This window comes from Rhinoderma darwinii, chromosome 2, assembly GCF_050947455.1.
Source record: "Rhinoderma darwinii isolate aRhiDar2 chromosome 2, aRhiDar2.hap1, whole genome shotgun sequence".
Lineage (NCBI taxonomy): Eukaryota > Metazoa > Chordata > Amphibia > Anura > Rhinodermatidae > Rhinoderma > Rhinoderma darwinii.
In genome coordinates, this window is record NC_134688.1 from 470,457,540 (window position 1) to 470,484,815 (window position 27,276).

Below are 27,276 nucleotides of genomic sequence, written 5' to 3' on the forward strand. Positions count from 1 at the left end.
CATCTCTAAGACACTGCATTCGGATGTTTGTAAACAGAAAAGCACGTGGTGCTTTTCTGTTTACATTCAGTTTGACAGCTCTTGCGCGAATCACACATAGAGTAATATAGGTGCGTACGACACGTGTGAAAAGCACGCGCGTCGCACGCGTGTATATTACGCTTGTGTAAATGAGGCCTTAATCAGTGGGAAACCAAGCACTAAGACCCCCACGATCGCTAAAACAAAGTGGAAGAGGCGCTCAGATGAGCTCTGTGCCGCTTCTTTTCTGATCTGCTTTCCTCGGTGTACGGATCAATAGAAAGTCTGAGAGTCCGTATACCACTCACTTTGCTTTCCGAGGTGAGCTCCTGCCGTTTCGTTTTCGCGATTGGTGGGGGTCTCAGTGCTCAGACCTCCACCGATCAAAACTACTGACATGTCATTATGGCATGTTAGAAGTTTTTGTAAAAGTATAGTAACCCGATAAGATTAGAATGGAAATTTTGTCCAACACCAGAACCTTTCACGATCAGGGAAGTGACATTTCTATTTATTGGTAATAAAGCAGCCCATTGTGAAGAGAAGCTGAATGTCACATTGTCTTCCTTAGGCCATGGCTACACTGAGACTTCGTAGTGTTGCTGATTGATTTTAACTATTGAGCTGCAGTCCACAGGAATGCATTGAGTGCTATGTAATCTTATGATCTGCAGCTGTCACTCCATAGTATAAATCAATCAGTAGCGCTACAAAAAGTAAAATCGAAAAATCCAACAATCAGTAATTCAGACTTTATCCGGTGAATGTGTAGAAAAACATGTAGTAGTCCGTTCTTTAGTGATGTGTAATACAACTCCTACCATTTGTGGGCAGAGTTAGTCACTTGGAACATGTGTGGTGTGGTGGAGGCAAATATTTTTTAATCCCTGTGTGAAAATTACGATCTGTCAGGACTGCATGTACTAATGTTATCCCCATATTAAGTGTCGCTGATGCAGCATTACCCAATTTAATAAACCAATAAAGCAACGAAACCTGTTTCTTGGAGAATGTGGGAATGGCCACAGCTTTATTTAACACAACCAAACATTTTTGTATCACATGGCCCTGAAGTAACCACTTAATTTATTCACATCTCCTGTGATGCCGCCCACTGTGAAGCGGCGCGCATGTAGGTTCTTCTCCGGATTTTACTCTTCAGAGCCTATCTCCGCCAAGGAGGATACCGCGAACACCTACGCGGTACTCCGACCACCCCCACCACACAATGCCAAACCAGCCTCCACTCCATCTTGCAGACCCGACAGCATGATGTCGATCCCAATGTCATTTAAATGAACGCCGTCAGATAACAATAAGTCCCCATTGTCACCTTCCAACATCAAATGACGAATTGCTACCCCCCCAATGGAACAAACAAACCTGGAAATACGAACATTCAACAGCCGTCTTGACCGCTCGATGGCCACAGCACTTCTAGCTCCTCGCCAATGAGTTCGTGCAATCACCTCGGACCAAACAATCACACAATCAGAAAAAGCTGTTTGAAATGACCCAAATCAGCCTTGATAAGGGACAACAACTCAGACAATTTCACATTCCCCAAATAATTTCCCCCAACATGTATAATGAGCACAATTGGACCGCGGCATTCCCGACTAACTTCAACTATTAACGGCAACAGCTGAACCCACCTCAGCCCTCTGATACCTTTCCAGTGCACCTCGGCCGATGACACCCCAAGACTGAGGCCTAAAGGTCGATACTCAGCCCGACGAGCTGCCCAGAAAATAAAAGAATGGCCAATTATCCATACTTGTGGCCGATGTTCTGAAATGACAAGGAAAGAATCAAAGCAACACCAGATCCGGACGCACATAGGACCTATAACAAGTTGAACTCCACCTACCCAGACGTTTAATATCTTCCTCCCCCATACCTAAAGCATTAGCCTCCGTGGCTGCCCCTATTCTAAACGAATGAGTCCCAAACTCAGAAGGATCAACGCCCAAATGCTCCACACAAGACTTAAGAACGGCTCCAAATTGAAATCGAGTAAGCGGCAAAGAATTAGAATGTATCAAGAAAGGAACCCCATCAGCTCGAAAAGACAAAAACTCACGCACAAAACGAACTGGACAGAATTCATCACCCAATGAATTCACACACAACCAAACACCAACGCCCATCTGATCAGTCTTGGACCGTCTCACACATACCCGAACCACTTTTTCCCCCAATAAAACATCCGCGAACAGAAGACCCCCAAACCGCTTTGCACTCGGTGACACCAATTCGCTCACCCGCAATGCTGCGAAAAAGGCCAAAGAAAAAGCAGTATGCAGCAAAACAGACTCATAAGGATCAAAGCAAACTGCCGGAACAACCGTCAGAATCCTTAGTAATAAAGCATACGTAATGGGCCTCCTAGCATCCTTCACAATATGCTCCTTCTTCCACCCCTTCAATGCCTGTCTAATAACAAACATTTTCGTCACATCAGTACAACCCCACAACTTCAACATAAACGCAATACCAGTCAAACCTTTTGAAACTGTGTACACCGAAGAACCATTAGTACGCATCCGAGACAAATACTCCAATGTAACCTCATAATGCTGCTCATCATTTGTAGGAAAAACCCCGCCAGATAATTCCAACCACTCCGCCCAAGACTTATTATGGCTCCGCCATGTACCTGGTACCACAGAACCTTGAACTAGCCGGGCAAGTTCCCCTCGACCAGGGCCCATAAGTGATCGGGCAACGCTCCCCTTCCAGCCGTGCTCCCGGGTGAAGCTCCCGAAAGACCCCCATCTGCAAACGAGATAAGGCATCTGTGATTTTATTCTCAACACCCGGCACATGTGTGGCCCGAAACCAAATGTTCCATTGCATGCAACGTAGAACTAGATGCCTAAGTTACGCCAAAACCGGCAATGATCCAGAAGACAAATTGTTAACAGCCTGCACCACTGCCATATTGTCCGTCCAAAAACTTATGCTACTATTCAACATCTTTGAACCCCACAATTCCACTGCAACCACAATGGGAAAGAGTTCAAAAAGTGTCAAATTCAATGTAAGACCCATACTACTCCAGCCCACAGGCCAACGTGCAAAACACCACTCCGCTCCAAAAACCGCACCGAAACCGACACTGCCAGCAGCATCTGTGAACAGCTGTAACTCAAAACTGGAAACCTCCTCAGACTGACAAATCGCCCTACCATTAAAAGATTGCAAAAAAGTCTGCCACACACGCAAATCATCTTTCATATGCCTAGTGACACGAATGAAATGATGTGACCGCGAAATACCCCTAGTCGCCAATGATAGGCGTCTAGAGAAAACGCGACCCATGGGAACGATCCTGCAAGCAAAAACCAGCAACCCTAACAGTGACTGAAGATGCTTCAGGGTAACCTTTTTTGTTAAAACAAATTCGTCAATGGTAGAAAGCAAACGCGCAAGCTTGTCGTCAGGTAATTTGAAAACCATCTCTTGCGTATCAATTTCAATACCCAGAAACGACAAAATCGTGGCCGGACCAACCGTCTTGTCCTCCGCTATCGGGACACCAAATTCAGACATTAAAACTCGAAAGGTTTTCAGCAAATAACCACATATTCCTGAATCACTTGGACCTACAAATAAAAAGTCGTCTAAATAATGAATGGCTGAAGAAATACCTGTCTTGAAACGAACTGTCCATTCCAGAAAGGAACCAAAAACTTCAAAATGGTAACATGAGATGGCACAACCCATAGGCAAACACATGTCTACAAAAAACTGCTCATCTTAACGACATCCCAACAAATGGAAACAGCCAGGATCCACAGGCAACAAACGAAAAGCTGACTCTATGTCCGATTTAGCAAGCAAGGCACCTACGCCTGCCTCCCGTACCAACCGCACAGCCACATCAAAAGACGTGTAAGACACTGCAGCCTCATCTCTGGAGATCCCATGGTTGACCGAATCCCCACGAGGGAAGGAAAGGTGATGAATCAACCTAAACTTCCCCGGTTCCTTTTTGGGGACCAAGCCAAGAGGAGAAACCCGTAAATTCGTATAAGGTGGCTCCCCAAAGGGGCCCGCCATCCTGCCTAAAGACACTTCATTCAGCACTTTTTCCCGTGCCAAACACATGTTTTCTTTCACCGATTTTAAATTATCTGACAACATCAAAACCGAAGAAAAAACATGCGGAATGAAAAAACCTTCACTGAAGCCCCGACCTAACAGGTCTGCTTCCTGTCTCTTGGGATACCTGGCGAGCCACGGCTCCATCGCGAGAGCGCTCACCGGAGTTCTCCGCTGCACCGGCAGGACCCACCTTGGAAGGTTGTTTTGCCCGTCGGAAACAGCGAAGCGCGGAATGGGCACCCCCGCAGATGGAGCACTCGTGACGAAACTTGCAGTAAGAATAGAACCTGCAATGTCCCTCATTGTAGAGCCAACATGCTCCTGTTGGGCGCTGCGCCGCAATACCGGGTGCTGAACCCGAAACTGCGGCTCCTGCCTGAAAGGGCCGAGCCTGCTTTTGAGCCAAAATTAGCTGTAACCACACATCCGTCGCCTTTGACGCCCAACCAATGTCAGGCGTCAAAGCCAACTGACGGCGAAATTCCTAGTCATATCTCCACCAAGCTGCACCTCCGTGCAATTTGTGGGCACTGAATATAGTGTCTACATACACAAACAGTTCGGCCCCTTTTTCCGGAAAACGTTGACAAATGACATGAGCCAAGGTAGAAAAACCCTGGAGCCAATTGCCAAAAGTTTTCGCAACTTTTACCTTTTTCTCCGAACCTCTTTCGAAAACACGCTCCTTATCTATCGTCACATGATCGACCGACACCAAGGACCAAACATCCACAAAGTCATGTGCCCATATCTTGTCCTTGATCTCGGCCGACAGGTGAGTACCTAAAGGAGCAACACCACAAAACAGCGAATCACGGAATGTCAAGCCAGACATACTGGCCGCCCGCTCAGGCGGAGGCTGAGCCCCCCCTGGCGAAACCAACGGAACCGAAGCTCCGCCTTTTGTACACAAACCATCCAACAAGCTTTTTAATGCAGAAACTAAATCAATAGCAGATAAATCACCCTTAGGTAGCCATGCGTTCCCACATGGAGACTCACCGGAGAAGGGCGTCCTCGTCACTTCCGAGGGTGCATCAACTCTGCCAGACACCGGAACCACAGACAGATCCCCACCAGGTGGACAGGCTGAGGCGACTTCTGGAACTGGAACCAGCGAAGACGAATGACGATCCCTGTGCTCCCGACGATGACTCCTCGTGTATCTCCTTCCCGTGCGGCTGGGTGTACTGGCTCCCGACGACGACTGGGACGGCGAAGAAGATGCTGTACTGGAAGACACACTCCTACTCCGGGAACGGCGACGTCTCTCAACCTGATGGCGTGGATGCCCGTGACCACCACGACGATGTCCTCTCCCATGCCGTCTCCTTCGCCGTCTGCGTCTCGCCGACACCGCACCTGGAAGAGAAAACTCCGAAAGAGAAACTGGCAAATCACGTTGCTCCGCAGACTGCCCGCACGGCAACAGATCACTGCTACCGCACGACAATCCACCCAGCGAACTCCTCTCATTCACAGTGCCTGTGCCTGGTAACCACAGGCCACTCACCAGCTCTCTCCCCAGCTCTGTGTCATTTCCAGAACCACCAGCAGGTGGCAGCAACTGCACACCTAAACTGCTGGTGCCTGAGGCCTGCGTCTCTGCTCTCCTGAGACCGCCCCCTCCAGCTCCCCTCTCAACCACGGCCTGCTGTGAGAGGGAGAAAGCTGTCGGGCCGGGAAGAAGAACCAGCGGTGCACTAATAACGGCCCCGACTTCTGCGGCTGCTTGCGGCCTTGCACTGCCTGCAACCCGGATGGGGAGAACTGCAGAAGCTCCCCCAGCCAGGGGAGTGGGTGGCACGACGTCGGGACCGGGTGAAGGGGAGAGCAGGCGACGGCGCCTCCGTCCCGCTCCTGAAGAGCGAACGGTGCCGGCCCGCCTCTGGGTGGCTGAAGGTGGACTGGGGCTCAAAGGGGAGGAGGCCGAGAAACCCGGCGCGGCCTACCTCTAACTGCTGACGCCGACGGGACTCCACCGCTGCTGACACCGACGACCGCCGCAGGTAACACCTCCTGCCTGTGATCCCCTGCCAGGAACACCTCCAGCCAGCTTGTACCCTCTGTGGCAACCCGCTGTGCCACCTGCCTCATCAGCTCATCCGCTATCTGCACTCCGGAAAACGCCCTGGACCGCAGAGGAAGATCTCTCACAGGACCAGACGTCTGACGTTTGCAGCTCCAGCAGGTAAGATGGTGAACTGCCCTTGACCTCAACTATTTATCTGCTCCTAACCCCTCCTCTATCCCCTTGTCCCACCAATCCCTGCTCCTGATTTTTCCCGCACTTTTCCCACCCTTCTTTCCCCCTATCACATACAGTCTCAGGCACTTTCTCTATTTGATTTAGTGCCTCAAAGCACGCAAGCCATGATATGACGCCAGCTAGGCTCATCCTCCTGTGTGAGATGCCGGCCTCGGCCCTATCAGCTGGTGCTGAGAAATCTATAGGGTTTGAGAGCAGCAGCGATGATGTGCTAAGGGGCAGAGGTCGCAGGCTGCAGCAATATGTGCATTACGGCAGGGCTGCCATTACTGATAGCGGAGCCACAGAAATAGTGGAGTGGTTGACGGGTTTAGGGCAATCCGAAGAAGAGGTTGCTACGATGCCAACTCTGCAAGTTTCAGCCAGGATTCTGACCCCAGCCGCTCCTCATCTTTTCCAAACTCTCTATCTTAGTGTTTACTCACTATGTAGAAATTCTGGGGTGTAAGCAGGACCGATTGTAGCTTTTCTTCTGCCTGAGGCGAAAATTCAAATGTCTTGATTGGCATCTGCCTGGCTATTCTACATCGCTGCACGGTGTGTGGCCATGCAATGGCGCATCCGAGAAAGTTGGAGGAGACTGGTAGTGATGTATAACAGCCAGGGGGATGCCAATCAAGCATGGAAAGGTGGGTTTGGAGGCAGAACTATGTGACTCTTCAGCATAGCGGCACCGCCCCATGACACTTTAATGAGTAATTAGCATACAGCGTGCGCCGTTTTAAAAGTTGATTTGATAGATTTTGCTGCATCTGAAGAAAACATACAAGGGAATGTTTGAAAATATTGTCAGGTCATGTATTACAGCATGGTGGCGGTTCAAGGGGTTAAAACTACCAGACATGTTCCCATTAAATATACAATGAATTAAAAATAATTCCATCTGCCCTGCAATTTTATTATAAATATATCCTATATAATTACAGCATCAGAACCAAGTTCTGACATATACGGCTCCAGAACCAAGCTCAGTACATATATACAGCACCAGAACCAACCTTAGTACATAAATACAGCACCAGAACAAAGCTCAGTACATATATACAGCACCAGAACCGAGCTCAGTACATATATACAGTGCCAGAACCAAGCTCAGCACATATATAAAGCATCAGAACAATTCTCAGTACATATATACAGCATCATAACCAAGCTCAGTACATATATACAGTGCCAGAACAAAGCTCAGTACATATATACAGCACCAGTACAAGCTCAGTACATATATACAGCACCAGAACCGAGCTCAGTACATATAGTCAGCAGCAGAACCATTCCTCAATACATAAATAGTTGCCGGACACTTTTCTTACTGAAGACCCTCCCAAATAATTGACATATCACAACCGTTCAAAAGAAGGTGAAGAACTCGAATAGCTTTCTTCTGGTTCGATTAGTTAACCCACCACGGCAAAATAAGCACAATAAACCATATACAGCATAAAATACCAGCTCGCTGGTCCAAGTTACGAAGGTTATAGAAACCGGCACATAGACTTGCCAAAACACGAAGTGTAATTATAAATTTCGCTCAACTTTATCAACCATTCCATTGTAGCTGAGCTGTGGCTGACAAACGTGTCTGCTCCGTTCTTCAATAACCTTTTAGAAAATGATATAATAGAAGATGAGAAAATAAAAGAAGCCTATAATAAAAAAAAATATTTCAGAAATTCGAACATTTTTAATTGCACGTCACATGACCACAAATAATATATCAAAATCGGGGAAGCCCCAACCATAACAACCTGTATAATAGACTTAGAGACTTTATAACGACCAATCACCGGTTTAAAAATAATATGGCAGCAATATTTTTTGTGCAACATATTCTGTTTTTTTTTTTGTCCCCATAATTTGGAGGGGTATTCCCATATCAGACATTTATGATGTATCCACGCGATATGCCATATATGTCCAGTAGACATGAGTCCCCACTCAAGGATCAGCACCTCGGTCTAGAACGGGGGGACACCCTGACTCCCGTCCTATTTTCTGCCGCTGGTCTCCGGCCACTGAGTTACTAGGTGGTCAGACTTTCTAAAAACAGCCAAGTGCATTTTGCTACACTGTTTTCGCAAATCCCATAGAAGTGAATAGGAGATACAGAAAAAGCGTAGCACAACTCAGTGGCCGGAGCCTAGCAACAGCGGCATTCTAGATTTATGTCCGAGATGGGAATACCCCTTTAAATTTAATAGTACATGTACCTAAAATAGTTCCCAAAATTAATACAACTCATTCCGCAGGCAACACGCTTTCATACAGGTACATTGATAATAAAAATGAAAAGTTATTACAACCAGAGTGCACAGAAAAATACTATTTTACTGGCCGTTCTTCCACAAACAGTGCCACACCTCTCCATGGGATGTGACTGGTATTGCAGCTCAGCTCCATTGAAATGAATAAGGCTGAGCTGTAATACCACAAACGACCTGTAAACAGGTGTGGCACTGAATTAGGAGCAAAACAGACATGTTTTTCTAATCCTGGACAACCCCTTCACACGTTGCGTCAATACTGCAGATTTTCCGCAATGGATTTAATAATAATACAGTAGCAGCAGAGTGGATGAGATTTAAACAAATCTCCTCCACACGTTGCGTAAATGCTGAGTGAAAAAACGATCAGAAATTGACCTGCGGTGCGTTTATTTATTCCTTATGTCAATTCCATTTACGTAAACGCTGATTATTTGTTGCGAGATTTCCCCATTGAATTCAACGGGAGGGTAAAACCCGCAACTAATAGCAGGGCTGCAGAACGTCAGGATGTCGGAGCGACGCGTCGTCATGTTAAGTATCCATTTTTTTTTCTCTGCAGTTTTTCGCAGCGGACATTCTGGCTGGAAAACGACACAACAATTTGGTACGCTTTTTTGTCCGGAATTCCCTACGGCACGCAGGGCAGATACGACGTGTGCTTTTACCCTAAAGGGTATCATCCATAACGCAGAGGATTTACTACATCGAAATGAACAAGATCGTGTGCGTCAATCAATGAACAAACACACATGCTGCCCTTCACAACAAAATGGCGTAATGAATGTAAAGGTTGATGAAGGGGAAGGGCGTTTACCCTATTCAACCCTCAAATAGGCCGGAAACATTCAACCCTCAGGACAAGCGGAGTTATGACCCCAAAAGTGGCGGCCTCGCGCTGAAAAAATATATTCCTGCATATACCCCGAAAAGCCCTACAATCAGGGTCTATTGATAGTTTATACAAGAACGTCGCCCTACACTTGCCCGATGCGTTTCCCCGTAAGCATGGTTCATCAGGGGAGAATTGGTGACCGTGGCATATACAACGTATAGAAAATGGAAGTATAAACGGTGTGATAAATGTAACCACCAAGCCAAACAGAAAAAGTCATCACTCATAACGAAGCCGTTACTTATCATCTTGTGAGTCATATTTGGATAGCAATAGACAGGTGCGAGCTCAGTTACTGATTCCGATAGTAGACTTATGGCGACCGAAATACATGCGGTGCAGAACACACGTTAATAACACATCGATGCCCTTATTGGTTTGTGTCTTTATGTTTAGTTGTATTCTCCTATATGGATTATACGGAGGCCGACCTGGACGAAGGAACACAGGCTTCTGGGTAAGTATAAGATTTTTATTTTTTTTTCAGTGTTGCGGGTTTTATCTCCCTATTGAATTTAATGGGGAAATCCCGCAACAGAAAAGCAGCAATTTCGCAAATACAATTGATTTTAAAAAAAATGCAGCGCAGGTCAATTTCTGAGCGTTTTTTTTCCGCTTATCATTTACGCAGCGTGTGGATGAGATTGGTTTTATCTCATCCGCTTTGCTGCTATTGTATTATGCTGCCGATTTCCCGCTACAAAATCTGTTGCGAAAAATCAGTAGTATTTACGCTACGTGTGAACTGACCCTAAAGATGATGAAAAAGAGGGGATAACTGTTTGCATGTTTATGCCGGTTGCTAATGGCAACCGAAATACATGCTAATATTTTCATGAAACACATCGATGCCCTTATTGGTTTGTGTCTTTTTCTTTTATGGATTTAATGGTGGTCGAATATTTTAGTGGATTATTATTAAGATGAATGTCAGCCAAACGCGCAGATTATGGTGGGACTGGACAACGATCAAATGGGGGGCCACCCAACTCCTCTCCAATGGCATGTTGGGGAGAGAAGGATCGGGCAGTTGGATTTCAATACGCCCGATCCTTTTGCTCTCAGGGTAGATAAGCTGCCACCAGAGGTAATTTAGCAGCGGCTTTCTTCCTCCTCTCTATTCAGAAGACAAGCCGAACTGAGCGTGCGTGTGTATGGAGGGATCAGTAGGAATAGCGATCAGTTGACAGATATATAACATGTATGGCCGGCCTTACAGAGCCGTCTCAGCTACAGACAGCACCTTAGTCAGTGACTAAACTTACTACAGATGTATATGACGTATATCCCAGCAGTGAACTCTCACAAACTCTCAAGAACAGTCACACTTGTCTGAAATCAATGACTGTGAAGATTGAGGCACCAGCCATGTTTTTCTAATCCTGGACAACCCCTTCACACGTTGTGTCAATACGGCAGATTTTCCGCAATGGATTTGTTGTGGAAAATCGCCAGCATAATACAGTAGCAGCAGAGTGGAGGATATTTGAACAAATCTCATCCACATGGATTTTCCGCAATGAAATCTGTTGCGGAAAATCTGCAGTGTTTACGCCTAGTGTGGACATACTCTAAGGCCCCATGCAAAACTCCATAATTGCGGACCGCCCGGTTCTATTGGCTGCGGACACCTTTTCGTATTGCTGCGGAAGGGTGATCGTGCCGTAGTGCCGTGAATGATGGAGCATGTCCTACTTTTCGTGTTTTACGGGCCGTGCTCCCATACTTTGCAACAAAATGCGGCAGTTGGCGGCCATCTGTGCTCGCAATCGCGGGCCGTGATCACGGGCACAGCCATATGCATGAGGCCTAAGAGTGGTCCCGTTCCAGTGAACTACACGGTCGGCTATTTAACCTGCTGCTGGGAAAACGTATGGCGACCTAGCGTTTCTCTGGTGATCACAGTTGGGGTTTGGATGCAACAGGTTACCCAGGATGGCAGTTTTTAGAGGAGTTATTTTATAAAAACAACCCGTTTAAAGACCAAAATGAGCTGCAACCCTTAAAGGGGTTGTCCAATGCTTTTAGGGGAGAATAAATTTGTAACGGAGCATGCAATGGAACATGCCACAATTGTTTTTCTCACTAATTCTGTATGAAATCTAAAGGACCATGGGGGTAAAGTATGGGCACATAGATTTCTATAGGTGCCGTAATATAATTGTTTGCTTCAGCCATTATAAAGAAAAAAAATACACAAAAAATTCAGATACAAAAACACCTGGTAATTTTGTACTTTATTTCCGCGTAAACAAAATATTACAGTTCTACAAACATAAATAGAAAATTCAGGCTCAGAACCTGGAGCCAAATATTAAGATTTGACATTTACAACGCAATTTGTAAAGCGCGTGAAACAAAAGAGCCGCCAAGACCAAAGTCGCACTTTATCAACAATCATTAATTGTAACAAAAAATTAATACAAATAAATGAAATGCAGTATAATAAGCAAAGAGAAAGAGAATAGAAAATAGAAAAACCTCTCAGAATGAAGACTGAAATTCACAAATTGTCCCTTGAGGATTTGTCATGGTTTTCGGGATTCCTCCTGTAGAAATGACTAAAACAATTAATTAATTTATCTATAAAAATGTCGTCGTCCCGCGCCCAAATATATAAAAAGAAACAAATTAATACAAAAAAAAAATACCAGCAAAAGTTGTTGTTACTCTATGGTGTCTGTGAAAGTGACAATTTATTGTTCTGGAGTGCGGAAATGCTGGGTGACAACCCTGGTGGGGCTTGTAATGGTGGCAACCTGGCTTTACCAGAAATTGCTACGACTAGCTCAGCGTGCCATCTAGAATGCCAACAGTGTCAGAAAAAGAGATCTCTGACTCGAGTAAATACAGGTGATTCAAAAAGGATGATGCAAAAGTAAAGGCTGTAGGTAACGCAAAATCGGCGGTAAATGGCCAGTGACGGAAAATTCAAGAAAAACTGGCTTAGTTGCCCATAGCAAACTTTCATTTTCAAGAGCCAAATTTGTGATGTGTTTACATAGTGTGACGTAAGATGGCGACATCGAAGCAAGAAAAAGCTTTTTGCATGTTGTCATTTGCAAGTCTGTTGTGACCGTACAGCGAAACTTGGCAAACGTGCTCCGCATAGAACCTGCGTTTCGAGTTGGGTGAAGCAATTCGAAACCACTGGGTGTTTGTCATGGAAAAGTCTGGGCCGCCCGAAGACTTCAGAAAAGGCAGTGAACAGGATTCGAGCCGTGTACGAGCGTAGACCTAAAAAGTCGACCAGGCTGACTAGTATGGAACTACAGGTGCCAAAAACCATGGTCTGGCGTATCTTCTGAAAACGTCTGCGTTGTAAGCCATTCCATTTGGATGTTTACCGATACCTGAATGAAACTCTACCGGAACATTGAATCGGCTCTGCCATAAACGATTCACCAATGTTCCGCTGACCTCCACGATCCCCAGATCTAACACCCTTCGACTTCTTCCTGTGGGGCTACATCAAGGACTCAGTGTATCTGCCCCAGCCACAGGTTCTGAACGACCTGAGACAACACATCACCGAAACAGTGGAGTCCATATCCGAGGATATGCTGGCATGCGTCTGAACAGAACTGGACTACCGCCTAGACATCTGCCGTGTCACCAATGAAAATCACTTTGAACATTTGTAGTGTATAGATAAAACGTGGACAGATCGTGTGTCTTTTCATGTTAATAAATTTGTGTTCTGTTCTCTCGACTATGAATACTAAGGCTATCATTTTGCACCATCCTTTTTGAGTCCCCATGTATAGATTACGAAAATTAACTTTCAAAAACATTCTCACATTCCCCTCTCCCCTACACATGAGACTACAATGACAACACTTATCATGTGTCTTCCAGACTGCTACATCACCCTCCTGCTCATACGTCACCCTCCCAGATAGTCAATCAGCTACTCCACCTCTATTCATTACATACACACTACATGGACAAAAGTCACTCCACAAAACACGTCTTACACCACTCCATCCGACGCTTAGCATTGTACTTGGTGATGTAAGGCTGGCATGCAGCTGCTCGGTCCCCATGCCATGAAGCTCCCTGGCACAATTTTAGGCAATGAGACTGAATGAAACACCTGAATTCATGATTTAGAGGTGTGTCCCAATACTATTGTCAATATAGTGCAGATTATAAGCTCCTATGGGCTCCTAAGGGTGCAGTCACACGCGGCATATTTTGTTGCAGAAATTTTCTGCGACTGAAAATCAGTTCCATTGCTCTGCGGATGTTTCTACAGAAGGTGGAAGGATTTCTGCAAGTTCCTTTCAGATGAATAGAACTGATTTTCAGTTGTAGAAACTTTCTGAAACAAAATCTGCCGCCTGTGACTGCACCCTGCTAGTTAAACATCTAAGTTGAAGGCATTTGGCCCGTGTATGACCCCTCACTAGACAGAACAATGTGGTCTTTTACATAACTCGCCAACCTGAACACGGTGGGAGGAATGACAGTGAATTGTTGTGTAGGCCGAGTATGAAATAACTTCTGTGAAGGATTAACATTCATTAATATTCATACATGGTATGAAAACACTTTCTGAGTACTATATTCTTCCCATTCCCCTGTCTTTCTGTGGGTTCAGTATGAGGTGGACAACCAGACACCCCAAAACTGTACACAATAGAGATTTGTAAAAACAATGTTCTTATCTATATTGTTGTTGTGTACATCTATCCCGCTTTCCGATGAATCCTATGATCTTATTTGCCTTTGCAACAGCTGCCTGACCCTGGTTGCTAAAGTTATTTTTCCTTCGACTGATACCCCCAAGTGCTTTTGCATGCCGGTATTTCACAGTGTTTAAGTATTTAATGTGTTTTGGTGACATTTGCTGTGTAATTTCACTTATCCACAATATATTTTATTTTCTACTACACTACCCAAGCCTCTAACTTTCCAAATCTCTCTGCAATATAATATGGCCCTTAGATAGCAGAGGGGCAGTCATCTTTTACAGGGACAGCACCCGTTGGCCACCAGTTGGCAACCGCAGCTATATATTTTACAAAACAATATATCCAAATGGATCATATATAAATAGATCTTTTTTTATATGTAATACATCACAGATTAGTAACGATCGCTCGTCCCCATACATTACAGATCATAGCTCCTTGTGAAAGGAGCAAATGAGCGCCGATCAAAGAGCTGTTGATCGGCGCTCGTTTTTATGACCAATACTGGCCCCTAAAGGCCCTATTACACCGGCCGATAATCGGCCGGTGCATTTAGTGCCGATCAACGAGACCTTGTTGATTGGCGCTCGCTTGCACCTGTCACACGTAGCTATGGATGGGAATGAGTGGTCGTTACTCCGATCGCTCGTCCCCATACATTATCATCATGTCAGCAGCACGTCTCTCTGTTTACACAAGGAGATGTGCTGCCGACAATGATAATATTTTACTTTTTTTTAAATTATACGATCAGCAGATGATTGAGCTTTCTGCAGGAGGAGTCGGGCGGTGTCAACGGTCGAGCCGGTCGTTTTACCGCTGGTTCCCGTGATTGCTGTTCCTCCTCCAAATCCGTTGCAGGTGGTTCCAGCAAGTACATCTGTCCCTGGTGAGTATGACTGCCTACAGGCATGGAATGTTAATAATGCTTCTGATGATGTACTGTTATCAACTGTCCGGTCCCTGTTGGCGGGTAATGCTTCTCTAGTCAGGGAGCCCCAGGCACAGTCCTCGGCTGAGGCTTCTACTTCTACGTCGACGCCTTCCTTACCCATTTTCAGGGACATGTATTTTTGTGGTATTGCTCCCCTGGGGGCTCACCTCTCTGATGACGCTAGGGAAAAGATATTTAAAAACGACTATGTCGACATATGATCATTGGTTTCTATTGATTCCACTACAGTGGATAAAGAGAGGCGTTTCAAGTGAGGTGTTTCCTTTAAACCCAGGGTAGCCAGGACCTTTAACCCCTTAATGACCACCGATAAGCCTTTTCATGGCGGTCATTAATGGGCTTTATTCTACAGCGCTACTATTCCACGGCGCTGCATTAGAATAAAGTAAGCCGTGAAATCTCCCTGCTCTCAGCTGCCAGATGTAGTGGAGGACTGGGAGCGTCCCTGCTCGACTGGGTGAGATCGATATTAGTATCGATCTCACCCGTTTAACCCCTCCAATGCGGTGCACAATAGCGAGCACCGCATCTGAGTGGTTTTGGAGAGAGGGAGGGAGCTCCCTCTCTCTCCCACTGACACCCGGCGATAAGATCGCCGAGTGTCTGTGTCTCCGATGGCAGCCGGGGGCCTAATAATGGCCCCCAGGTCTGCCTGTAATAAATGCCTGCTAGGCTATGCCAGAGGCCTAGCAGATGCCTGTCCGTTTTAAACGGACAGGCAGTAATACACTGCAATACAAAAGTATTGCAGTGTATTACAATAGCGATCGGAGGATCGCATAGTGAAGTCCCCTAGTGGGACTAGTAAAAAAGTAAAAAAAAAGTTGAACAAAGTTAATTTAAAAAGATGTGAAAAAAAAAAATGAAAAACCCACTTTTTCCCTTACAAAATGCTTTACTATTAAAAAAAAAACACAATAAAGCAAAAAAGTTACACATATTTGGTATTGTCGCGTCCGTAACGACCCCGACTATAAAGCTGTTACTTTATTTAACCCGCACTGTGAACGCCGTAAAAAATAAAATAAAAAAACTATGGAAGAATTGCTGTTTTCTGTTAATCCTGACTTAAACAAAATGTGATAAAAAGTGATCAAAAAGTTGCATCTACTCCAAAATGGTACCAATAAAAACTACAAGTTGTCCCGGGGGGGGGGGGGGGGGGGACGGGGACAGGGACACTTTGTCTACACGGGGGACTTTATCTACGGGGGGTGTCTATCTACAGGGGGACTATATCTACAGGGGGACTATATCTGCTGGGCTATATACAGGGGGACTATATCTACAGGGGGGCTATATGCAGGGGGACTATATATACAGGGGGACTATATCTGCTGGGCTATATACAGGGGGACTATATCTACAGGGGGGCTATATGCAGGGGGACTATATATACAGGGGGACTATATCTGCTGGGCTATATACAGGGGGACTATATCTACAGGGGGGCTATATCTACAGGGGGGCTATATACAGGGGGACTATATCTACAGGGGGCTATATACAGGGGGACTATATCTACAGGGGGCTATATACAGGGGGACTATATCTGCTGGGCTATATACAGGGGGACTATATCTACAGGGGGGCTATATACAGGGGGCTATATCTACAGGGGGGCTATATACAGGGGGACTATATCTACAGGGGGGCTATATACAGGGGGACTATATCTACAGGGGGGCTATATACAGGGGGACTATATCTGCTGGGCTATATACAGGGGGACTATATCTACAGGGGGGGCTATATACAGGGGGACTATATCTGCTGGGCTATATACAGGGGGACTATATCTACAGGGGGGCTATATACAGGGGGACTATATCTACAGGGCTGGGCTATATACAGGGGGACTATATCTGCTGGGCTATATACAGGGGGACTATATCTACAGGGGGGCTATATACAGGGGGACTATATCTGCTGGGCTATATACAGGGGGACTATATCTACAGGGGGGCTATATACAGGGGGACTATATCTGCTGGGCTATATACAGGGGGACTATATCTGCTGGGCTATATACAGGGGGACTATATCTACAGGGCTGGGCTATATACAGGGGGACTATATCTACAGGGGGGCTATATCTACAGGGGGACTATATCTACAGGGGGGCTATATACAGGGGGACTATATCTACAGGGGGGCTATATACAGGGGGACTATATCTACAGGGGGGCTATATCTACAGGGGGACTATATCTACAGGGGGGCTATATACAGGGGGGCTATATACAGGGGGACTATATCTACAGGGGGGCTATATCTACAGGGGGACCATATCTACAGTTGGACCATATCTACAGGGCTGGGCTATACACAGGGGGGCTATATCTACAGGGGTGGGCTATACACAGGGGGGCTATATCTACAGGGGTGGGCTATAAATAGGGGGGCTATATACAGGGGCTATATCTACAGGGGGGCTATATACAGGGGGACTATATCTACAGGGGGGCTATATACAGGGGGACTATATCTACAGGGGGCTATATACAGGGGGACTATATCTGCTGGGCTATATACAGGGGGACTATATCTACAGGGGGGCTATATACAGGGGGCTATATCTACAGGGGGGCTATATACAGGGGGACTATATCTACAGGGGGGCTATATACAGGGGGACTATATCTACAGGGGGGCTATATACAGGGGGACTATATCTGCTGGGCTATATACAGGGGGACTATATCTACAGGGGGGCTATATACAGGGGGACTATATCTGCTGGGCTATATACAGGGGGACTATATCTACAGGGGGGCTATATACAGGGGGACTATATCTACAGGGCTGGGCTATATACAGGGGGACTATATCTGCTGGGCTATATACAGGGGGACTATATCTACAGGGGGGCTATATACAGGGGGACTATATCTGCTGGGCTATATACAGGGGGACTATATCTACAGCGGGCTATATACAGGGGGACTATATCTGCTGGGCTATATACAGGGGGACTATATCTGCTGGGCTATATACAGGGGGACTATATCTACAGGGCTGGGCTATATACAGGGGGACTATATCTACAGGGGGGCTATATCTACAGGGGGACTATATCTACAGGGGGGCTATATACAGGGGGACTATATCTACAGGGGGGCTATATACAGGGGGACTATATCTACAGGGGGGCTATATCTACAGGGGGACTATATCTACAGGGGGGCTATATACAGGGGGACTATATCTATAGGGGGGCTATATCTACAGGGGGACCATATCTACAGTTGGACCATATCTACAGGGCTGGGCTATACACAGGGGGGCTATATCTACAGGGGTGGGCTATACACAGGGGGGCTATATCTACAGGGGTGGGCTATAAATAGGGGGGCTATATACAGGGGCAATATATCTACAGGGGGCTATATCTACAGGGCGACTATATCTACAGGGGGGCTATATACTGGGGTAGGCTATCTATGGAGCACCATATACAGGGGTGGGCTATATCTACAGGGGGCTATATACTATATAGCCCACCCCTGTATATGGTGCTCTATAGACAGCCCACGCCAGTATATAGCCCCCCTGTAGATATAGTCGCCCTGTAGATATAGCCCCCTGTATATAGCCCCCCTATGTATAGCCGACCCTTGTAGATATAGCCCCCCCGTGTATAGCCCACCCCTGTAGATATAGCCCACCCCTGTATATAGTCCCCCTGTAGATATAGCCCACCCCTGTATATAGTATCCCACAAATAGCTCCCCCTATAGTGCTCCACAGAAAACCCAGCCCTGTATATAGCCCCTTGTACATATAGTCCACCCCTGTATATAGTGCTCCACAGATAGCCCACCCCTGTATATACTATATACTATATAAAAGGGTGGGCTATCTGTGGAGCACTATATACAGTGGTGGACTATATGTACAAAGGGGGGCTATATACAGGGGTGGGCTATCTGTGAAACACTATATGTGGAGCACTATATACAGGGGTGGGCTATATCTACAGGGGGGCTACATACATGGTTGGGCTATCTGTAGAGCTCTATATACAGGGGTGGGCTAGATCTACAGGGGGCTATATACAGGGGTGGGCTATCTGTAGAGCACTATAGGGGGAGTTATTTGTGGGACACTATATACAGGGGTGGTCTATATGGGGGCACTATCTACAGGGGCTCTATGGGCAGGCAATAGCTACAGGGGGCTCTATGGCAGGCACTATCTACAGGGGGCTCTATGACAGGCACTATCTACAGGGGGCACAGTGTGTGTGTGGGAAACGGTGTATGGTGCTATTCTAATTAGAGGTGCAGTGTTTGGCGCTATTATATTTAGGGGCGTAATATGTGGTATAATGATAACTTTATATTTATTTATAGGTGCAGAAATGTTGGAAAAGTGAGAAGCTGAAGACATGTGAGCGGCAAACTGCAGAAATGGGCTGTCCCCGGGAGAATTCATCATAGAGGTCTGGACCGGATGGAGAAAAAGAACTAGAATCTGAGACGTCACCGGTGAGTCACTTAATGTAAATGTTTATTCTGCCTCTAATCAGCACTGTAGTCACTGTATGATCTGCAGCGAGATGATGGGTGGTATGATTATGATGGGATTTATTTTTTGTGAAACGGCATCTCCCAGCATATCCTTATCATTGTTCGGGCCATGCTGGGAGCTGTAGTTTTACGCCGTACACACCTATACGGCAGGGGTTGCACTAAATTGAGCTGTATTTGTGCTGGGGCTGTATATATGTACTGAGCTTGGTTCTGGTGTTGTGTATAGGACCATATTGCTTGTGAAATGTACAAATAATTTTATGCTCGCGTTACATAAAAAGAAATGACACGTCGATTGGTAGAGAAAACAAACACGGCGAGGGGGAAGGAGATGTTGGGAAAGAGGTTGGGGGGGGGGCGCCAAACTGAATCTTTGCCCCGGGTGCTGGAGAACCTAGCTATGCCTCTGGTTTTAGGGTGTGTATTGGGCCAGAAACGCCCTGAATGCGGTTATCAGTCGTTTGCATACATGGATACGATTTTCAGTGCTTACAGGTCTCATGGCGGTTCTGCGTGGTGCCGTTACGATGAGGAGTTTCATAGGCGCTTGGCACTAAAGCCTGACGTGGGTTGGGATACTAAGGCTACTGATGTATGGTTGCGCCTTATGATGTCACAGAAGCCCTTTCCGTCTACCTTGCGCAAGTCCGGTACCTGCTGGCTCTTCAACGAGGGCCATTGCAGGTTCTACGGGTCATGTAAGTTTAAACATGAATGCTCCACATGTGGAGGTACGCACTCCCCCAGTAGATGCACCCGCCGAACCTTGCCCGCCTCCCGTCTTGCGCATTCTGGTAGAGCAGAGGACGCCGGTCCACGTCCTAGAGATACTCCCATGGTTAGAGCGGTACCCCAAGATGGGGGAGGCCGCCCTGCTTCGAGTCGGTTTTTCTCATGGTTTTTTCATTCTGTTTTCATTATGTTCACACGCTTACTAAAAAACTTCTGAAAATACGGAGCTGTTTTCAAGGGAAAACAGCTCATGATTTTCAGTTGTTTTTTAAGCCACTCGCGTTTTTCGCTGCGTTTTTTACGGCCGTTTTCGGTGCTGTTTTTCTATAGAGTCAGTGAAAAACGGCTCCAAAAAACAGCTCAAGAAGTGACATGCACTTCTTCGCAGGGCATCTTTTTACGCACCATTCTTTGAAAATGAGGCATAAAAAAAAACGCCCCATCGGAACAGAACGCCTTATTTCCCATTGAAATCAGTGGGCAGATGTTTGTAGGTGTTCTGCTTCCGATTTTTTCAAGCGTATTCTGAGGCGTAAACGCAAAGGAAATATGCCTGAAAACACTCCGTGTGCACATACACTTATACTGTAGTGCGTAGCCTGTTTTTTCCAAAAATTTGAAATCGGCTTTTGAGCTCCCCCTAGTTCTACATGAGAATGTGGGGAAGGAGGTTGAGTTGGGTCATATGGCTGGCCCGTTTCTTGATCCCCCATTTTTTAACTTGCGGCTTTCTCCTATGGGCGTGGTCCCAAGAAGGAGCTCGGCAAGTTTCGCATTATTCACCACCTCTCACACCCTAAGGGGACTTCTGTTAATGATGGAATTAGCAAGGACCTTGCGGCTGTTTCTTATGTCTCCATCGATATGGCGGTTGACTTGTTTGTAAGGCCGGTGTAATGTCCGTGGCTGCGGGCTGTCAGCTCCAACCTCCCCCTGACAGCCGCAGCCAGCCACGAGTCGGCAAGCGCTGGCCCCAGCCTCCTCCTCAGGAGACGCCAGTGCTCGCGTCCACTCACCTCAGCCGGATCCCGTAGGGTGCGCGTGCACGCTCGTGCCCACTCTTAAAGGGGCAGCACGCGCATTGGAACTTCTGATGAACTTTGACCCGTGACTACCCTGGACTATAAGAGGGGTCCAGCCCCCTGCTTCTATGCCTGAGCGTTGTTGTTGTTTCCCTTAGTCTGTATTCCGAATGGTCTCCTATGTGTCTTCCAGCTTCCCAGTGTTCCCCGTACCTGTATCCTGTATCCTGTTTCCCGTGCTATCTGTACCATCCTGGTCTACTGCCGTGCTGAGCTGTTGTCGTGTTGTGCTTCATCTCCACGCCTGACGTCTACCAGCCGCCTGGTCCCAGCCGAGCCTGCCTTGCTGCTGTCTACATTGCCTCAGGTACCCTTTTCTGGACTATAGACTTTGTACCATACCTGTTTGGCTAGCTGCCATCCCGCTACGCGGTACGGCCCAGTGGGTCCACACCCCACCTCGTGGCAGTCGGGCAGGGCACCCTTTTGGCAAAATCTGATGTTGAATCCGCTTTTCGCCTGTTAACAGTTCATGCGGATTGTTTTCACCTGTTAGGTTACTATTTAGATGGGGGTTTTACCACGACATGTGTTTGCCTATGGGTTGCTCTATTTCATGTTTTTATTTAAAAGTTTTCAGTTCACTCCTTTAATGGGTGTTGCGTGACGTCACTGGGTCTGCTTCCGTTACCCATTATCTAGATGATTTTTTTGTCTCTTGGTCCTGTTTCGTCACCGCATTGTAACAATCTTTTGTTGTATTTTCGTAATATCTGCCGCTGTTTTGGGGTCCCTTTGTCTGAGGATAAGACTGAGGGCCCATGTACATTGCTCTGTTTTTTAGGTATTGAGATTGATTCATTGCAAATGGTGTTTCGTTTGCCTGCGGCAAAAAAATGTAAGATTAGGGATTTTTTGGATTTGGCACTTGGATTTGTTGGTTTTTGCGTGAAGGGTTAAACCCATCCATGGGTAGGATTTTTTCCAGGCACTTATCCTTAGCCACCGCTGTCGTTTTGCGATCTTCTCACTTCTTCTTCCATTAAGGCTGAGTTACGCATTTGGCATACCTTTTTGGAGGAATATAATGGTCATACCTGTTGGCGTACTCCCTTGGTTTCTAATCGGGACGTGGAATTATTTACTGATGCATCAGGTGCTTTGGGTTTTGGTGCCATATTTGGCTCGGCTTGGTGTGCTGCCCCCTGGCCCGATGAATGGCGATCCAGTGGTTGGTGTGCTAATCTGACCCTACTTGAGCTTTTCCCTGTAGTGGTGGCGGTGGATATTTGGGGGGGGGGGGGCTGCATGTCTAATAGTTCAGTTTTTTTGGGGTCTGATAATTCGATTGTGGTTTTTGCTATTAATAAACTCACTTCTTCCTCAGAGCCGGTGGTGGTGGTGCTTCGTCATCTGGTCTTGCATTGCTTGCAATGCAATATCCAGTTCCGGGCTCGCCACATTCCTGGGGTGTCGAATTGCATTGATGATTTTCTCTCTCTCATTTCAATTTTCGTTCCCTCTGTTCGCAGGCAGACCTCGAGGGGGATCCCCTGCCAGGATGCAATGTGGAAGCTGCTGGATCCCAATTAGTGCCTTATGTGAGATCGTCCCTAGCCCCGTCCACCTGGGCAGCTTATGGTAATGCATGGAATGAGTGGGTGGAGGTAGCGGGGGATAGGTTGCATTCTTACATTGGAATACTTGTCGTGTTTGCATGATCGCAGTGTTTCTGGTCTAGTTGCGCAGCGTCGGATGGCGGGCGTGTCTTTATTCTCTAAACTGAGGGGTTGGTCCGACATTACTAAGTCCTTTTTTTATTTCTCAAGAGTCAAAGGGATGGAAAAAAAATCGGCGGTTCGGTGTGAATCTTGTCGTCCGGCTTCCTTTTCTATGCTTCAGAAATTGATATCTTCCCTCTATTCTCTGTGTTCTTCTCTGTTCGAAGTATTATTGTTTTCGTTTGCTTTTGTTTTATCCTTTTTCAGTGCTCTTCATGTTTCCAAGTTATTTCCCGTGAGCGCGTCTTACCGTTAGAAGACGTAGTCGTTTCCTCTACATCCCTTCGTCTTCGGCGGTCCAAAACTGATATTTTCTGTCATGGCTGCTGTGTGTCTTTGCGTCCGGTCCCGGGGGTCACATGCCCGTTTGCCCTGGTTTCTTCGTATCTAAGCGTTCGTTCCCTCGGTTTGCAAGTCTTGGTCCATATTGACGTAAACCATTAACGCGCTTTCAGTTTTCTGCGGCATTTAAGAAGGTTTTGGCACATGCTGGTTTCCCATCTAAAGAGTTTGGTACACATTCATTTACAGAACAGCAGATACAATGTTCAGAGACTGACAGCCAGTGCTGAAACACGTAGTGCACATAACATACCAGTGTAGTCAGATCTTTACTCGCTCTAGTAAGCAATAAAGTCCAATTTGATATTGTATGATAGTAGCAACTTACAATTAAACATATACAAGACAAATTTTGTTCTTTAAGTGCAGGACAAGGGGTCTTCTGCACTGCTAATTATTTTTGACCTACATTGAAAAAGATAGAATTATTTTAACATAAATATATTAATAAAGTTTATTATTTTTATTTCCTACTAGAACCACAGTTCTTTTCCTCTCTTCCTTTTTCCCAAATAATTTAATAAGCAATTATTGGTGGTATACACCTTTGTGGTTCCCTCTAACTCACTTTGAATATAATAAATAAGTGAGGGTATCAGCAAAATCCCTGTTTTTGTACACATTAATTTAGAATAGGGGCTGCGACTATGGCAAGCGAGTTAGGACTTCCGGATTCTGAGGTTTGTCGTATAGGTCATTGACGTTCTGAATGTTTTGCTGGTTACGTTAGACCTGGCTTGCTTTTACAGTGAATTTTTCTTTTCCAGGTGCCCGACCGTCAGTCTGGATATTGGGGCATTCTTACGTTTTCTGGGCTGAGCACAGAGCTGCTATCCGAGCTGGTGGGCTTTCGCTCGGCTTCCTGGAGGCAGAAGTTTATTGGAGGGGTATTTGTGGCCTGCAATGGTTGGAGACCTTACCCGAAGTTGTGGAAATCAGTAGGCACCATCTGGTGTCTACCATTCTGGTCACACATGTCGGAGGCAATGACTTGCATTCGGTTTGCTTGGGCGAGCTGATTGCTCTGATGCAATCAGACTTGGAACGCTTCGCCTCTTTCTTTCCTGAAATAGTGCCAGTCTGGTTTGAGATTATCCCACGGGTGGTTTGGCACGGGGCAACGGATACCGCCGCTATTGAGAGGGGCAGGAGATTATTGAATACCAGGGTGTCTAGGTTCGTTCGTTCTTGGGGTGCGGTGGGTATACGACACAGACAGCTTGAAGGGGACAACTGTTGTTTACTTCTCCCTGACGGTGTCCACCTTACTGATATTGGGTTGGATATTTTTCTTTCTGGGTTGCAGGATCGCATAGGGCAGGCTCTGTCTCTGTTGGCTGGGGGTTGGAGAGACGTGTAGGTGGAGGTACACGTTCACCTTATGGCGGGGAATAGTATTGGTTCTCACCCACATGCCGTCAGTTTTAGGCTGGCATGTGGGTTTGGTTTTCTATTGACCTATGTAATGTGTATGTTATACAGTTAAGGGGGAGTTCACACAGAGTATTTTTATGAGTTTTTTTGGCGCGGAAACTGCAAAACGCACCAAAGCACGGCCGAAAATGCCTCCCATTGATTTCAATGGGAGGCGGTTTTTTCCCGCGAGCGGTAAAATCGGCTCGCGGGAGAAAGTAGGGACATGCCCTATCTTCGGCCGTTTATGCCTCTGACCTCCCATTGACATCAATGGGAGGCAGAGAAAGTGTATTTCGCTAGGTTTTATGCCCACGGCGCTCAATGGCCACGGGCGAAAAACGCAGGGAAAATGGGCGTGCAGACAGAGCAAAATCTGCTTCAAAATTCCAAACGGAATTTTGGGGCCGATTTTTCCCCTGCAAAAAAACTCTGTGTGAACACAGCCTTAAGGTCAATTTATATCATAAAAAAAACGTGACTATTTTATTTACTAAGTTATTTGAATAATAAAATCTGTGGCCGACCCCCTGAGTCAACCACTTTATAAAGGAAGCATTGTGTCGCGTATATTTATTTAAGGGGTTATAGGTTTATTTTTTTCTAGCTTACACTGTCATTTCCCCTGTGGTGCTTCATTTCCCAGCAGGGAAACTCAACGCTATGATCATTTTGACACAACCCTTTAAGACCCATATGTTTCTTAGAGGCATTTATAACTTCAAATCAAGTTCGATAGACACAGAATGGATGTTCTGAGAAATTGCTGATTAACATCTGTAAACCGAACACAGCCATACGTGAGAAATTAAGAAGAAGTGTCATAGTCAGAATGGGGGCGATAAGTATCTGGGGCCTCCATCTTCACAGTCATTGATTTCAGAGACGAGTGAACGCTCATGAGAGTTTGTGAGTTCACTGCTGGGATATACGTCATATACATCTGTAGTAAGATTAGTCACTGACTAAGGTGCTGTCTGTAGCTGAGACGACTCTGTAAGGCCGGCCATGCATGTTATATATCTGTCAACTGACCACTATTCCTACTGATCCCTCCATACACACGCACGCTCAGTTCGGCTTGTCTTCTGAATAGAGAGGAGGAAGAAAGCCGCTGCTAAATTACCTCTGGTGGCAGCTTATCTACCCTGAGAGCAAAAGGATCAGGCGTATTGAAATCCAACTGCCCGATCCTTCTCTCCTCAACATGCTGTTCGGGGAAGAGTCGGGAGGCCCCCATTTGATCGTTGTCCAGTCCCGCCGAAATCAGCGTGTTTGGCTGACATTCATCTTAATAATAATCCACTAAAATATTCGACCACCATTAAATCCATAAAGGAAAAATACAACCAAACATAAAGACCCAAACCAATAAGGGCATCGATGTGTTATTAACGTGTGTTCTGCACCGCATGTATTTCGGTCGCCATAAGTCTACTATCGGAATCAGTAACTGAGCTCGCACCTGTCTATTGCTATCCAAATATGACTCACAAGATGATAAGTAACGGCTTCGTTATGAGTGATGACTTTTTCTGTTTGGCTTGGTGGTTACATTTATCACACCGTTTATACTTCCATTTTCTATACGTTGTATATGCCACGGTCACCAATTCTCCCCTGATGAACCATGCTTACGGGGAAACGCATCGGGCAAGTGTAGGGCGACGTTCTTGTATAAACTATCAATAGCCCCTGATTGTAGGGCTTTTCGGGGGATATGCAGGAATATATTTTTTCAGCGCGAGGCCGCCACTTTTGGGGTCATAACTCCGCTTGTCCTGAGGGTTGAATGTTTCCGGACTATTTGAGGGTTGAATAGGGTAAACGCCCTTCCCCTTCATCAACCTTTACATTCATTACGCCATTTTGTTGTAAAGGGCAGCATGTGTGTTTGTTCATTGATTGACGCACACGATCTTGTTCATTTCGATGTAGTAAATCCTCTGCTTTATGGATGATACCCTTTAGGGTAAAAGCACACGTCGTATCTGCCCTGCGTGCCGTAGGGAATTCCGGACGAAAAAGCGTACCAAATTATTGTGCAGTTTTCCAGCCAGAATGTCCGCTGCGAAAAACTGCAGAGAAAAAAAAATGGATACTTAACATGACGACGCGTCGCTCCGACATCCTGACGTTCTGCAGCCCTGCTATTAGTTGCGGGTTTTACCCTCCCGTTGAATTCAATGGGGAAATCTCGCAACAAATAATCAGCGTTTACGTAAATGGAATTGACATAA

General features: G+C 46.2%; 1 long non-coding RNA gene across 2 annotated transcripts in view; it reads left to right on the forward strand.

Moving 5' to 3' along the window:
• Positions 1-25,554, forward strand: part of LOC142743673 (uncharacterized) — an 83,021-nt gene extending 57,467 nt beyond the window's left edge. The window contains exons 1-4 of one of the 2 annotated variants that reach the window (XR_012881611.1): positions 19,571-19,701; positions 21,694-21,867; positions 23,033-23,141; positions 24,391-25,554. This is a non-coding gene — a long non-coding RNA (uncharacterized LOC142743673). Of the gene's footprint in view, positions 1-19,570; positions 19,702-21,693; positions 21,868-23,032; positions 23,142-24,390 lie in introns of those variants that run through there. The other variant, XR_012881612.1, reaches the window with a different exon arrangement.
• Positions 25,555-27,276: the final 1,722 nt, after the last annotated feature.